Source organism: Pleurodeles waltl, chromosome 2_2 (genome assembly GCF_031143425.1).
Source record: "Pleurodeles waltl isolate 20211129_DDA chromosome 2_2, aPleWal1.hap1.20221129, whole genome shotgun sequence".
In the NCBI taxonomy this organism is placed as follows: domain Eukaryota; kingdom Metazoa; phylum Chordata; class Amphibia; order Caudata; family Salamandridae; genus Pleurodeles; species Pleurodeles waltl.
This window is the reverse complement of record NC_090439.1, coordinates 723,840,494-723,854,862: the sequence shown is the minus strand read 5'-3', so window position 1 is coordinate 723,854,862 and position 14,369 is coordinate 723,840,494.

Genomic DNA, 14,369 nt, shown 5'->3' with positions numbered 1-14,369 from the left:
GCGGTCTTGGACCACCAGGGTTAGAATGACCCCCATAATCACAATTTACACTTGCACTTTAGCATGATCAGCAGTTGTCATGACCACACAAACTTGCCAAGTCAAATCAAAGAAGTGCATGAGAAAAGCAAAGAGATATCCTCAGTGGAGACAGCAAAGCCCAAACTGGAAGAAGGTTTGCAGAGTAATCTTGCGCTTATTTCAAAGGAAGAATCAAGAAGAGAAGATCCAAGATGGCCGCTGTGAGTCCTGAAGGTTAGTTACAGTTCTAGTCTTGCAATCGGTTGGTTGCTAGGTTACGAGCTCTCCAGCTGGAAGCCTTGCACTTCAACTGAGGTCTGACAGGAATCAGCTGTGTGGAGAGAGAGCGCGCTTCAGAACAGAAACTCCTGTGAGGTAAAATTACATTTGAAGATTATATTACAGAAAACGGATAAATATTGTCAAGGTTTATTCAAAGAGTTTGATAGTAGACCGTTCCCGTGGAAGTCGGCAAGGCTACAGAGTTAATGTATGAATTAACCTTATGTTTACAAGGTTCTTGTTTAAGATATTAAAGTCAAAGAAAAAACGAACTTTAAAAGAGCAAGCATCTACAAATGTCAAGGTTATAAACAAAGGCCAAGTTTAAAGGAGAAACGAACTGTTAACAAATAAGCATTTACAAATTCAATGGTAATAAACCAAAATAGAGTTTAAAAGAGAAACGAACTTAAATAAACAAGCATTTACAACTACAAGTTATCGACAGATGTCGAAGTAAGGAAGGAGAAACTAACTGTAATAAACAAGCATTTACAAATACAAGTTATCAACAAATGTCGAAGTAAGAAAGGAGAAACGAACTTTAATAAAAAAGCATTTACAAATACAAGTATTGACAGAAGTCACAATAAGACAGGAGAAATTAAATAACATCAGCTGATTTGAAGAACGCATTATCATCAACTATATATATATATATATATATATATATAGCAACATAAAACCAATCTCTAACAATGGTTGAGAAGTTCTTCCAGAATCAGTAATAAGCATTTTTTTAAGAAGAGCTATCATTTATAGAGAGAAGCAAGGCTACAGAGAACTCAGGGTGAGTGAAGAAATAATAGAATTAAAGAGAATTAAGTGTTGAGAGTAGAAAGTGAAAAACTGATGTTGTATGTCCCTAGTAATTGCGATTGTGACTCTTGCAGGTGCTGTATCCAATCTTAGATGTGAAGAGGCAGACTGAGTACTGGCGTTCATTATCTCTGTAGCAGTCTCTCTACCATCCCATTCCCCTTTCCCCTTCAGGGGTACTCAGCACGAAGGATTAATATTCGTTGTGAGTAGCTCGGGTCGGGACTGAGGAGTTATCTTCTGCTTCTGAGGAAATCGAATTGAAGTATCCTGACAGATTGAAGTGCCATCACCCTAATTTTAGGGAAAAAACAGATTTCCTCCAGAGCAGAATGGCAGAAGGAATTGATATAAAAGCATTAGCCACCGTTTTGGAAGGGTTACAGAAACAATTAAATAACACCATAGAAGAAACAGTCCAAATAAAACAGCGAATAAATGAGTTAGAGAACACCGCTAAATCAAATGAATCTGTGATTTCACACATCCCTAGCCCTTCACAGTCTGCAGGTATATCCACTCAAGTAATTCATGCGGTTTCCACTATTATTCCTTTGGCTCAACCCAAGCGCTTTGTTGGGGCTCCAAATAAGGCGCAGATTTTTCTGACCCAATGCTCATTGCATTTTTTATGTAGACCAGTCATTTTTTCTGAAGACCAGTCCAAAGTGGCATTTATATTGTCTTATCTGACAGGAGATGCGGCCGTATGGTCCATGCCAATAATTTCCAGAAATGATCCTGTTTTATATAATTTCCAAAATTTCAAGGAAGAGTTCTTAAGAATATTTGATCGGCGAACTGCAGCTCAAGCCACTGACAATGAACTACTGGAAATCAGGCAAGGTAATAAAGATCTAGTAGCCTATCTGGCTCATTTCAATAAACTCATTGTAGAGACTGCCTGGCCGGAGTCAAAAAGAGCCGCCATATTTTATCGTGGACTGAGAGATGAATTGAAAGATGCCTTAGCACAAGTTCCAAATAGACCCACCGAAATTTCAGAGTTAATTGATCTTGTGTTACAGATTGACCACCGGTTAACTGAACGAAGAGCAGAAAAGAGAAAAGAGTATCGACCATTTCCCCTGAGAATTGATCGTGTAAGAAATGATCATACGAGAGCCGGAGAAGGGATAACGATAGAAGAACCAATGCAAATTGGTTCCATCCGAGGTCCTTTATCTAAGGAAGAAAAAGAGAAAAGAAGAGTGAATCAACTATGTTTATATTGCGGTGCATCTGGGCATTTTGTTAAAAACTGTCCCAAGAAACCCAAAGCTCTTCAGTCGGGAAAAGGCCAGCTTCATCAGTAGAGGGAGCTGCCCTGATGAAAGCAGAACCCAAGACAACTCCTTTAGATCAACGAGTAGCGAATACCTTACAAACCGCAGCGCCACATTTGGTACAAACAGTATTAGTTAAGACCCTTGAGAAGGAAATTCAAGGGATCTCAGTTATGATAGACTCTGGAGCTACGGGCAACTTCTGTGATATCAAATACGCTCGTAAAATGGGTATTCGATTTATCAAAAAATCTACTTTGGAAGTAGTAAGAGCTGTGGATGGAACCAATCTTTCTTCAGGACCCACTTCCCATGAGACCGAACCAATTCAGATGCAAGGTTTTGGTGGACATCAGGAGCAGATAATCTTTAATTTGATAGATGAGCCACAATTTCAACTCATTTTGGGTCTGCCCTGGCTTACAGAACATAATCCACAAATTGATTGGAGCAAAAGAACGATCAAGATGAATTCCTCTTACTGCAAAGAGAATTGCTTTCATGATGGAGTGGAAGTGTCCACCAAGTCCAAAGCGGCCTGTTTATCATCACACTCTTCAATGATCTGTGCACTAAAGACAGCAGAAATCCCAAAAGAATATGAGGATTTAGTCGCTGTTTTTGATGAAAAGGAGGCTGAGAAATTGCCACCACATCGACCCTACGACTGCAAAATTGAACTGGAGCAGGTGCGATATTGCCATGTAGCAAAATATACGCATTGACCGAAGCAGAGAATCAACATTTAAAGGAGTATTTGGATCAATATCTTGCTAATGGTTTTATTCGTCCTTCTGAATCTCCAGTGTCATCTCCACTATTTTTCATACCAAAGAAGGATGGGAGTCTTCGAACTTGCATTGATTATCGTGCCCTCAATCAGGTTACCATCAAGAATCGATACCCACTGCCTTTAGTGTCAGTTTTATTAGATCAAGTAAAGAATGCTAGAATCTACACCAAATTGGACCTGCGAGGAGCATATCATTTGATTCGAGTGGCTTCAGGGGATGAATGGAAAACCGCTTTTCGGACTCGATACGGATTATTTGAATATCAAGTGATGCCTTATGGGTTATGCAATGCTCCCGCTGCCTTCCAGCATTTCGTTAATGATATATTACGAGAATTCCTCGACCGGATTGCCGTGGTTTATATAGATGACATTTTAATCTTTTCCGACAATCTACAGGAGCACATTTCCCATGTTCGATCCATCCTCACAAGGTTGCAAGAAAACCATCTCTATGTAAAATTGTAGAAGTGTGCATTTCATGTGGAACGAGTTGAGTTCTTAGGATTCATTTTGTCACCAGAAGGAGTTAGTATGGATCCTGCCAAGATAAAGACAGTGACACATTGGCCTTCTCCTTGCAATGTCAAAGAGATCCAGAGTTTCTTGGGGTTCGCTAATTTTTATCGAAGATTCATATCCAATTTTTCTCAAACAGTTACACCCATTACTCGATTGTTGAAGAAAGGAGTGAAGTTTGAGTGGACAAAAGAAGCTGAAAATGCTTTTAATTTTTTGAAGAATTCCTTCGTCTCAGCTCCAATCTTGCTCCACCCCAATCCAGATGAGCCATATTATGTGGAGGCAGATGCTTCAGATGTTGCCATAGGAGGTATCCTTTCCCAGCGTCATAAAGATACAGGTCAATTACATCCAGTGGCCTATTTCTCTCGAAAATTAACACCACCAGAGATAAATTATTCAATTGCGGATAAGGAGCTATTGGCAGTCAAAGAAACTTTTCGTGAGTGGAGGCATTACATTTTGGGAGCGAAGCATAAAGTGACCGTTTACACGGACCACCGAAATTTACAGTTTTTAAAATCAGCTCGAACTCTAACAGCTAAACAACTGCGTTGGTCCCTATATTTTGCAGACTTTGATTTTGTTATCACTTTCAGACCAGGAAAAGTAAATGGGAAGGCAGATGCTCTATCTCAAATTGATACCGGTGCAGTTAAAGAGCCTCCAGAAAAAGAATTGATTATTCCACAAGAGAAGTTCATATCTGCCATATTGTATGAAAATTTAACCAAAGAAATTCAAGAAAACTTAACATTCGAAGGAATGCTGAAGTGGTCCAAAGAAGGCCAAGGAAGAGAAATCAAAAAAGGTTTGCCATACTTTAAAGGTGCACTGTATGTTCCGACTGTGGAGCTGCAAGACAAGATTCTTCAAGCTTATCATGACGATCAATTGGCTGGACACAAAGGAATTAAAAAGACTCAAAATCTAATACAACAAGAATTTTGGTGGCCAAAAATGAAAACTCAGATAAGACAATATGTGTCAACTTGTGACAAATGTCAAAGAGGGAAATCAAAAAGAACAGCTTCACAAGGTCTGTTAAGACCTTTGCCCACTGCACCCCATGCCTGGCATACTGTTACTATGGATCTTATAGTGGACCTCCCTAGTAGCCAATGTTTTAACACTATCCTAGTTTTTGTAGACACTTTCACTAAAATGGCGCATTTCATTCCTTTGAAAGAAATCCCTCGAGCCCCACAGGTTGCACAGTTGTTTACACAACACATAGTACGCGCCCATGGTATCCCAAAAATTCTAGTTTCAGACAGGGGGTCCCAATTTGTTTCTCGCTTTTGGAAGGCCTTTAGTAAAAGATTAGGAATTGATTCTCGTTACTCTACCAGTTACCATCCTGAAACCGATGGGCAAACAGAGAGAGTGAATCAAGAGTTAGAACAGTATTTAAGACTCAATTTATTCGATAAAGAGAAGGAATGGCCCGAGTTGATGTGGGCAGCTGAATTTGTTTACAATAATGCTGTTCATTCCACCACTGGGTTCACCCCCTTTTATCTGAACCATGGTAGACATCCTAATGTATTGTTGGGTAAAGAAGATGATTCAGTGCCTGCAGTAGAAGAGATGGTGAGGGATTTGCAGACCACGTTAGTTAGGGCTAGAAAAAACATCATTCAAGCAAAAGACTCATATAAGACTCAGGCTGATAGAAAAAGAAGAGAGAGCCCCATTTATTTGAAAGGAGACAAAGTTTGGTTATCCACTCGTCATTTACGTCTCAAAGGAAATCGCAAATTTCAGCCACGATTTATAGGCCCATTCAAAGTTGACAAGATGATCAATCCAGTGGCAGTTAAATTGCAGTTGCCAGCTCATCCAAAGATACATCCTGTTTTCCATGTCTCCTTGTTAAAGAACAGTCCTCTAAATTTACGTCAAAACTCCCCTCCAATTCCTATCCAGATTAGCTCTGCAGAAGAGTATGAGGTCAATCAAATCTTAGATTCCAAAATCCGTAATGGCCAGCTTTATTATCTAATTGATTGGAAAGGTTATGGTTCAGAGGAACGATCCTGGGAGCCGCACGAGTATGTACATGCTTCAAGATTAGTGAGAAACTTTCATATAACCTACCCAAGCAAACCTAAATTGGAGAACTGTTCCTTGAGGGGGAGCACTGTCATGACCACACAAACTTGCCAAGTCAAATCAAAGAAGTGCATGAGAAAAGCAAAGAGATATCCTCAGTGGAGACAGCAAAGCCCAAACTGGAAGAAGGTTTGCAGAGTAATCTTGCGCTTATATCAAAGGAAGAATCAAGAAGAGAAGATCCAAGATGGTCGCTGTGAGTCCTGAAGGTTAGTTACAGTTCTAGTCTTGCAATCGGTTGGTTGCTAGGTTACGAGCTCTCCAGCTGGAATCCTTGCACTTCAACTGAGGTCTGACAGGAATCAGCTGTGTGGAGAGAGAGCGCGCTTCAGAACAGAAACTCCTGTGAGGTAAAATTACATTTGAAGATTATATTACAGAAAACGGATAAATATTGTCAAGGTTTATTCAAAGAGTTTGATAGTAGACCGTTCCCGTGGAAGTCGGCAAGGCTACAGAGTTAATGTATGAATTAACCTTATGTTTACAAGGTTCTTGTTTAAGATATTAAAGTCAAAGAAAAAACGAACTTTAAAAGAGCAAGCATCTACAAATGTCAAGGTTATAAACAAAGGCCAAGTTTAAAGGAGAAACGAACAGTTAACAAATAAGCATTTACAAATTCAATGGTAATAAACCAAAATAGAGTTTAAAAGAGAAACGAACTTAAATAAACAAGCATTTACAACTACAAGTTATCGACAGATGTCGAAGTAAGGAAGGAGAAACTAACTGTAATAAACAAGCATTTACAAATACAAGTTATCAACAAATGTCGAAGTAAGAAAGGAGAAACGAACTTTAATAAACAAGCATTTACAAATACAAGTATTGACAGAAGTCACAATAAGACAGGAGAAATTAAATAACATCAGCTGATTTGAAGAACGCATTATCACCAACTATATATATATATATATATAGCAACATAAAACCAATCTCTAACAAAGGTTGAGAAGTTCTTCCAGAATCAGTAATAAGCATTTTTTTAAGAAGAGCTGTCATTTATGGAGAGAAGCAAGGCTACAGAGAACTCAGGGTGAGTGAAGAAATAATAGAATTAAAGAGAATTAAGTGTTGAGAGTAGAAAGTAAAAAACTGATGTTGTACGTCCCTAGTAATTGCAACTGTGACTCTTGCAGGTGCTGTATCCAATCTTAGATGTGAAGAGGCAGACTGAGTACTGGCGTTCATCATCTCTGTGGCAGTCTCTCTACCATCCCATTTCCCTTTCCCCCTCCGGGGTACTCAGCACGAAGGATTAATATTCGTTGTGAGTAGCTCGGGTCGGGACTGAGGAGTTATCTTCTGAGGAAATCGAATTGAAGTATCCTGACAGCAGTTGTAAGGTGCCCAGAGTGTTAAAACCAGCAAAAATTTAATCCAGCACACAGTCAGAAACACAGGAGGCAGAGGCAAAAGACAGGGGAAACCACACAAAGGATGCCAGTTCTAACAGCTGTATACTATCATATCTGAAAAACATTTCAGAATTGAAAAGGCAACATTGAATGTGCTGTATGTTGCAAAGTGAATCCTTGACAAGATTACTTATGCTCAATTATATTATTAGACCTCTCAGTAACTTTTGAATAAATTGGCCATTTAAAACATCTACAGATACTTGACACCCTATGGGCTTCTGCGATAATGTACTAAATTAGTTCAAATAATTTCTAGTTGAAGGATCTCAACCAGTGAAGATTTTAGAACATATTCCCACCACTGGCAAAATGGGATGTGGAGTTCTATGAGAGTACACTTCAAGATCCACATTATTTAACCTTTAGGTACAGGCCCAGATTTATCAAAGATTGCATTGCCCTTGCATCACGCAGGGTGATATAAGGGCAATGCAATTCTTAATTCAGATTTACCAAGCCACACAAGGCCACTATGTAAAACTGGAGTAACGTAAGGTAGCTTGCATTGCTCTGTGTGGGGAATCATTACATTGGCTTCCACGCATCCACCCATCTATTTTGGTGCATTCCCAGATTTACCAAGACAAGCTAACCTGGGAATGTGTCAAAATTGTGTGCCTTTCTGACAGAGGCACAACAAGGAGAATTATCTTTATTTCTCCTTGCTGTTTACTCTTTCTAAGTGTGCGCTAAAGATTGTTTTTGTGCAGAAAGATGTCCCTCCTGCACAAAAACAATCCTGTCTGCAGCACAGGCACCCTTGCAGGAAGATGTTCCTTACTGCACAAAACCAATCCTGCCTGCAATGTGGGTGCCCTTGCACCATCGCGCAAGTGTGCCTGCATTGGCACTGGACAGCACATAGTGTGACTGCGTATTGAGAAAGCAAGAATGTGTCATATCTTGGTAAACATTGCGTATTTTACCCTCTCCATTTGACGCAGAGCAGCAAGTTGTCTTCACTAATGTGCGGATGACACCCAGTGATATCTAAATACCTCAACTATTGATCACATTGCATCCTAAAAAACTATTGTATCACATTTACACAGCAATCACACCAGCTGACGGAGTCTATGGACTGGCATTTGGCTGTCATTGTCACTATTTTCACCGCCAGCCAGGCACCACTCCACGCACAACGCATCACTTTATTTCATTGTTTTTAACAAAAAAGAAAACACTAATTATAAGTAGGTACAAAACTACAAACACAAAAGCTCTAACTAAATACATGACAGTAATGCCAACCATGAAACTAAACAAAAAACCCAAAATAATATAGATCAGGAAGTTTACACTCACAGTAGTTCCCAATAATTCTTTTCGGTGTGGTAACTTCTGAAACAGCTGGCCACACAGCCCAGACCTAGAAGGACAATCGGGGCAGTACATACGAGTCTCCCTCCGGATACCTCTTCAGGCACAGACTCTACATTTCTTAGTGGGAAAGTCTTTTTTGGGAGTGGAAGGAATGTGATCAGGAAAGTGGCGATCTTCAAATCTTCCCCCCCTTCCCCCACCTGGAGGAGAAACTCCCTCTTTCTTTCTTTTTCGTCACGCTGGAAGTAAATGTCGTGCCCGGCTGCCTATAATGATGTCAGCGTGCGGTTGACGAGTCAGCGGTGGTGCTCATGATGGTATGAATGTTGATAGTGTGAGTAAAGGGTTGTTGTGTGAGACATCCTGGGTTGATGACTATTGATTCAATAAGTCTATCATATTTTGTACTAGCATTTTGCCTTTTGTGATTTGTATATATTTCCATATATTTTCATGAGATAAATGTAAAAAAGAACATACTAGAAATAAAAATATTGAGTTGATATATGAACTTTTTTTGTCTTTTGCTTTGGCTCCATTTTCTATACTAAATTTCATCAGCTTTGAGTTATTTCCATACCTAAATTGGAGTAGTACATGTCTGAAGTAGCTAAGCAGTTACACAGCGGCGTTTGCCTGCCGGATGCCAGCACTGATGATTTTTTTTTCTTTTAAAAAAAGTTTTATCTCCAATTTTTCTGTTCCTAGTGCGTCAAACATCAGGTAACTCTGTTTCGGGCACTTCACCATTCACTATTTGACTTCTTCAGATAGAAAGTTGCAACTAAATTCTTTGTGACTTGAGCTCTCTTCCTTTGTTGTCTTTCACCAAGTAGAATCAGATCTATGTAGAGGAAACAGTGAAATTCTTGATACTGTGAAGTCTAGTTCCCTCAGTGATCCATACCTGACCCATATTTTCAATTTGAGAAACGGGATGATTGTTCCTTCATCCTGGAGACTAGTGAGTCTCTTACTTTTCATCTAGATCTATCCAAGGGGACTTCCAAAAAGCACATGTGCTTCCTCTTAAGAAGTCATCTCAGGACCCTACTGTCTTTAGTATCTACGATTCTTTCTTCTGTCCTTTTCTCCTATCCCTGTTCTTATGCGAGTTGTGTATGGGACCAATGGCCTTAAAGGTGAGGGAAAACCCTGGCATCAAGGGAAATAAGATAGGATCCTAAGCTTACAGAGAAAGTGCTTGATTCTCAACCTAACCAATTTATCCATTCTGTTTTTCTTTTCAACACAGTACACACAGGGTTTCACGCCTCTCATAGTATAGTGTTTGTCACAATCAACTGTGATTGGTTTTGGAACCTTGATCCTTTTGGACCTTTCCGCAGCCTTCAACACAGTGTCATGTCATACTTCTTAAGAGGCTGGGAGGGTTAGGAATAAGAGTTCAGGCAGGCTCACATCTGTAACACCTGACTGAGTCTCAAAGGTCCAGGTCTCTTGTCATCAGTCAATCAGGACTTGTAAAGCAAGGCTAATCACCCATTGGGTCTCAAGGTGCTGAATGAAGGCGTGTTGCTCAGTCAAAGAGCCAGGTCTTGAGGTCCTTCCTGGACTGCTTCAGTGATGCGGCCTGCCTGAGCTTGAGGGGAAGTGTGTTCCATGTTCGGGCTGCTAGGTAGAAGAAGGATCTTCCTCCTGCTGTACTTTTCTGGATCTTGGGGATGGCTGCAAGGCCGAGCTGGGAGGAATGGAGATGTCTGTTGGGTACGTAGAAGGTGAGGCGGTGGTTGAGGTATGCTGGTCCTATGTTGTGTAATGCCTTGAAGGGTTGGATCAGGAGATGGTATGTGATGCGCTTGTTGACTGGGAGCCAGTGTAGGTCTCTGAGGCGGGAGGAGATTCGGCTGTGTTGGGATGTCCAGGATGAGTCTGGCTGCTGCATTCTGGAATCGTTGTAGTCATGTTTGAAGATTATTGGTAATATGTCTATGCTATGTTAGCTATGCTGTGTTAGCTGGCACCATCATCTCCAATTGATAAATGTATTGTAATTATTATTTGTTATTTTTCTTGGAATTTTGGGAGTAGTTGATTTAGGCATTACAGTGAGTAATAAGGTTTGTAAATATTATGAGGGTGTAGAAAATTAGGAAATGAATTTAGTATTTGAGACATTAATATGATTGGAGGGGAAAGACATATGTATATTTATTTAGTGAAATTATGAAATAGCGGGTTTATTGAGAGATTAATTATGTTTGAAAAAATTGAGAAAATGAATTAAGAATGGAGGAGAGAAGATGCTTTAATTTTGATTTTTGATGTTTGGAATTTTTGAATTGTAGGATTTCTTCTATGTCTAATAGTAAATAGGATATAATATGAAGGGGGTGCAGCTTGTGTTTCTTCATTTGGAATAAGGCGGACTATGAAGAAGACCGATTGGGTTGAAACGCGTTGCCCAGAGCCTTAGGGTGTTTTTTCAGTTTGTATAACTGGTACGAAATAAAATGATTATGGTGCAGTAAGTCTGGAGTGCCGGCGTCCTTTTCATGATTGTGGACTGACAGGAAATCTTTGGATATTTCCGGAGCCTGCATCCGGAGCCTGCATCCGGATGCGTGCACCGGCCCCCTTGGTGGTTGAAGTCAGCTGCTGCAGGACATTATTTTATTATTTTATGTGTCTGACTCCCACCGCTCCCGGATTCGAGCGCGAGGTGAGAACAGCTGTGTTTACTTCGAATCAACCCCGGGAGGTTGATCGTTACGTGGAACCGGGAGCAGGGGCTCCGCTCCCTTGAAGGTGAGCGGCGGACTTTGATTGCACTGATTAAGAAGGTTAACTGACCGGCGATACGTGCTGTTGGAACTGGATGAGCCTGGTCAGAACGCTGCGGTTTGTAGCAGCGGGAAACTTTATTACGAGGTGCGACGAAGAAAGGAGCGATCAGTTTCTCCGTGAATCAGCAAATTATTTGGCATTCTTAAGGAGCTACGAGAGGAGCGAGTGGTGTCTCCCTGAAAGTGGGGCATTTGAAATGATGTGCTGAGCACGAACACGGAAACGGAGAAGATGAGGGATTTTTTCATTTGGGTGTAACGAGCCTTTCTTTGAAGCCATAAACAATTGTTGACACTGATTTATGGGATTATTGGAGAAGGTGATCCACGTGACATACGGGGGTAGGGTGAGCAATTGAGCAGGTAAACAACAAAATGGAGATGGAAGAAGCTATAAAAGTGAGAATGGAGACAGCACGCAATCTGTTTGATGAAAATGAGTCAGCATCACTTTATGACGGTCGGAAAAGAAATGCTGGCATTGATGGTAGGATGAACATTAAGCAGCAATTATGGCAATTGGAGCGTTTATGCAAAAAAGAGGTAAATAGAAGTTGGGAGGTCATTTCTTTAAATAATTACATTGATGTGGGCAGGATCCCTTGGGGCTTACGTATTTTGATAACTCCTACATATGCAAACCCTCATCCAAAACTTTTAGAAGAATGGTCGTTGTTAATGGCATCCACTGATAAGGGCATGTTGGATTTGCTGTCCAAGTATGCATCAATGGAGTTGAAGGAAACAAGTGAGGAAATTATGAAACTGAGAGTGATATTGGAGAGTAGCCCAGAAAAGGAGGAAGTGAATGGTTTCATGAAAGAAATGGAAGCAAGATTGATCAAATATGAGGATGAAATCAAACTAAGGAAAAAGCTGACATTTCTGAGGGATAAGTTGGATTATGCTATGGGAAGGGTTCTAACATTTGGAAGGAGATTTGATTTGGCAAGACAGGAATTTCGACATAATGAGTTGTTGCAACAACAGGAGTTAGTCTCGATGGGATCAAGCTCGGATAACATCTCAGATGTGGATGAGCAATCAGGCCCAAATGGAAATTTAGGTGTACCATTAACAACAGCTGAGGAATATAGTTTTTTACAATTGAACCAACGACCCTGAAGAAAGCCTCAGGAGGAAGAGGAAGCAACAACGGAAAAGGAGGAGGAGAGGGAGGTCGTTTGGAAGGAGATTTTGGACAACAGGGGAGATTTCTGCGACAGACTCGAAAGAAGAAGTAGTAAGTGAAAATAAACTTACAGTGGTGAACATTTCTTCCCATATTTTAACTGAGGATGAGCGTTCTGTATTGGAATTGGGTCTTTCATTTTGTCCTGTTGGGGAATTTGACTATGTTAAAACACAAATAGATATTTTTCAGTTTGTGAGGAAGTTGAAATTGTTAAAGATATTCACACAACAAAAAGAGAAAGTGAGAGGGCAGGTATCACGGAAAGATGATGGGGGGAAGTGTCAGCATCGGAGGAATTATGTTTAGGAGACCTTGAGGGTTTAGCTGCCTTAATAGAATTGGAAGTAGGAGAAAGAATGTGGGAGACTGAGAGAGGTCTGTTAAACGAACTAGGAGTGGATTGGGAAAGTTCGAGTGGAAGTGGTTTTAAACCTAAGTCAAGATGTAATCCGGTTACTCCACATGATAACATTGACGCCTTTCATGAGGCAGTAGTATTTTATCTATTACAATTATGGAAGAACAGTGCGAAATGTTGGGCTAGTAACTTGACGATGGGGCAAAAACGAGCACTTGAGACATTGAGGAATGCGACATCCTTTGTCATTAAGCCTGCTGACAAAGGGGGAAATGTGGTGTTGTGGGATGTGAATAAGTATAAGCAGGAGGCAAGGAAACAGCTGGAATTTTCACAATGCTATGAGGCGGCAACGGTAATGGCATATAAGGCCTCTATTAAGATCTATCATTCCATGCTTTTGGATTGGTGTGATCGAGGTTTATTGAGCAGGGATGAATTTGAATTTTTGATGGTGAAAAAAAACCAATTGCACCATGTTTTTATATGCTGCCTAAAAATTCATAAGGATAAGAATAATCCACCAGGAAGACCAATAGTGTCAGCAAGAGGTAGTCTTCTAGAAAATACATCTATTTATTTGGATCATTTTTTATACCCATATGTTTTGAGCCTTACCTCATATTGTAGAGATAGCATGGATTTTATTACCAAAATTCAGGGCATCCCTTGGAAGCGAAGTTACATTATGGCAACTGTAGATGTGGTATCCCTTTATACCAGTATTAATCATGATTTAGGGATCAAGGCATGTGAGTATTTTTTCAGGGATAAGCCTTTAAAGATGTATGAACATACAAAAATGTTAGAACGTATCAATGCAATTACCACTACTAAGGGTAACTAGATAAAGTTCAGACAAGTTTATATAGAAAGAGCACAGCAGGTAATAGCATTTTACATGCCAGGAGTACCCACCCCGCTAGACTTAAAAGGAGCATACCCTATGGGGAATTGTTAAGAGCAAGAAGGAATTGTAGTACAAATAATAGATTTGAGAAAGAACAAAGTGACATGATTGGTAGGTTTAGAGCTAGAGACTATCCCGGTAGGGTTATCAAGGATGCTTGTAGGAAAGAAGCGAACATCAATCGAGAAAGCATCCTGTTTCCAAGAAAGCGAGAAAATTATGAGAACATGTATTACTACTTTCAATGCCAGCTCTAAAGCAGTGATGAACATTTTAAAGCAATATTGGCATTTAATTAAAACGGACAAAGTTATAGGTTCGATAATGGGTCCTTATCCAAGGATTACGTACAGGAAGAGTAGATCTTTACAGGATATTCTGGTACATAGTTATGTGAACAAAAACAAAAATGAGAATTTGGGATTTATGAAACATACAGGCTTTTATTAATGCATGAGATGTAAGGCATGTAAATACAGTAAAAATTGTAAAACGTATATGTTGCCCACGGGGG